Raw genomic sequence first — 1,759 nt, 5'->3', positions numbered from 1 at the left:
AAACGAGGAGGGGCACGGAATTGAACGCCGCGCGCGAGATGGAGACGGCATGGTCGTCGCGACGCGAGCGCCCACGCCAATACCGCGGCGGGATTTGCATTCGACCGTTCCCTGCATGCATGTGCCAAACAACACGGTATTCTCTGCAAAAGACAACGCTGTAGAAGTATATGTGTATTAGGACTAGAGTCCTTTCCTTACTATTATCTCATGTAACCTTCTCCTATCAGGAGACTATCTTGTACCTATTACGCTGGTTCTCCCGGCTTATATAATGAAGCTACCTGGCGCCCTATGGGTCAAGCCGTTCCATTGAATCTCACATGGTAACAGAGCCTCTTCTCCAAAAGAGCATCTAGTCGCGAGTTGTGAGCGTTCTTCTTTTTTTTTTCTCGTCGCCGATCTAGATGGCATCGACGAGTATGGGGGGCTTCGATTTCGTTTTCCATCCCAGTGTCAGAGAAACTCACCCAGGACAATTACCTGGTGTGGCGAGCCCAGGTACTGCCCGCCGTCCGTGCTGCACGGTTGGTTGGGATGGATCTATATTGCAGCCTCCGCCGACTACCAAGATCGAGAAAGCTAACAAGACCATATAAAAAGGTTGAAAATCTGGCGTATGTCCAATGGATCGAACAAGATCAACAACTCTCGTATCTTCTCTCATCAATGACCAAGGAAGTCTTGGTGCAAGTTTCCTCCTGTGAACATACTGCTGAGGTATGGAGTGCTGTCACAGAGATGTTTTCCTCTCAATCCAAGTTTAGGATATTGCAAATTCATCAGCTGTCTCGAGAGAAGAAAGGAGATGCTTCTGCAGCCGCATACTACTCTAAGATGAAAAGTCTCGCTGATGAAATAGCTGCCGCTGGGAAGAAACTTGACGATGATGAAATCATCGAATATATCCTCAATGGCCTCAATGCGGATTATAATCCGATTGTCTCTTCAATGGTTGCTAAAGACAATCTTACACTGACTGATATGTACGCTCAGTTCCTTTCTTATGAAGCTCGCTTACGTCAACAAGCCTCGGATGAATTCAGATCTTATTCTTCTGCCAATGTTGCATCAAGGGGCCGTGGTCGTGGCAACTTTCGTGGTCCTGGTCGAGGCCCTTCTGGTCATGGTCGTGGTACTGGCTCTGGTGGCCGTGATGATCGCTCTGGCTATCAAGGGTCTGATGCACAAGATGATGATGGTCCTATCTGTCAATTGTGTGAGGGCATTGGGCACATGGTGCATGATTGCTGGTACCATTTCAATAAAAAGTATGTACCTCCGCGTGATGGTGGCACAAGGTCGTTCAAGACTGGTCCTCAGAAGTCAGCTTCCTCTGGGGTTCCTTCTTATGGGATTGATACTAATTGGTACTTTGATTCCGGTTCTACTGATCATATTACCAATGACCTAGATCGCATTACATCACGAGAATGTTATGGAGGCAATGATCAAATCCATGCAGCCAATGGCAAAGGTATGAGCATAAGACATGATGGTACATCTAGTTTTCGTACCCCTCATCGTGATTTTTCCTTTAATAATGTGCTTCATGTTCCTGATGCAACCAAAAATTTAATCTCCGTTCATCAATTCACCTCCGATAATGATGTTTTTCTTGAATTTCATTCCTCTTTCTTCTATGTTAAGGATTTGGACACGAAGAAAACTCTTCTTCACGGTAGATGTCGTGATGGCCTATATCCTTGTACGTCTCGGTAGCATCATCGTTTAGGCCACCATTCTCCTGCCATTGTTA

At 46.3% G+C, this 1,759-nt stretch overlaps 1 non-coding gene across 1 annotated transcript; it reads left to right on the top strand.

The window, feature by feature from the left end:
- The first annotated feature begins 876 nt into the window (after positions 1-876).
- Positions 877-1,013, top strand: LOC117851135 (small nucleolar RNA Z247). Its single transcript, XR_004639493.1, has one exon. It is a non-coding gene; the product is annotated as a small nucleolar RNA Z247 (small nucleolar RNA).
- The last annotated feature ends 746 nt before the right edge of the window (positions 1,014-1,759 follow it).

The sequence above is a fragment of the Setaria viridis genome, chromosome 3, assembly GCF_005286985.2.
Source record: "Setaria viridis chromosome 3, Setaria_viridis_v4.0, whole genome shotgun sequence".
NCBI classification, from domain to species: Eukaryota; Viridiplantae; Streptophyta; class Magnoliopsida; order Poales; family Poaceae; genus Setaria; species Setaria viridis.
Note: the sequence above shows the minus strand (reverse complement) of the source record. Positions and strands in the feature narration are given on the sequence as shown.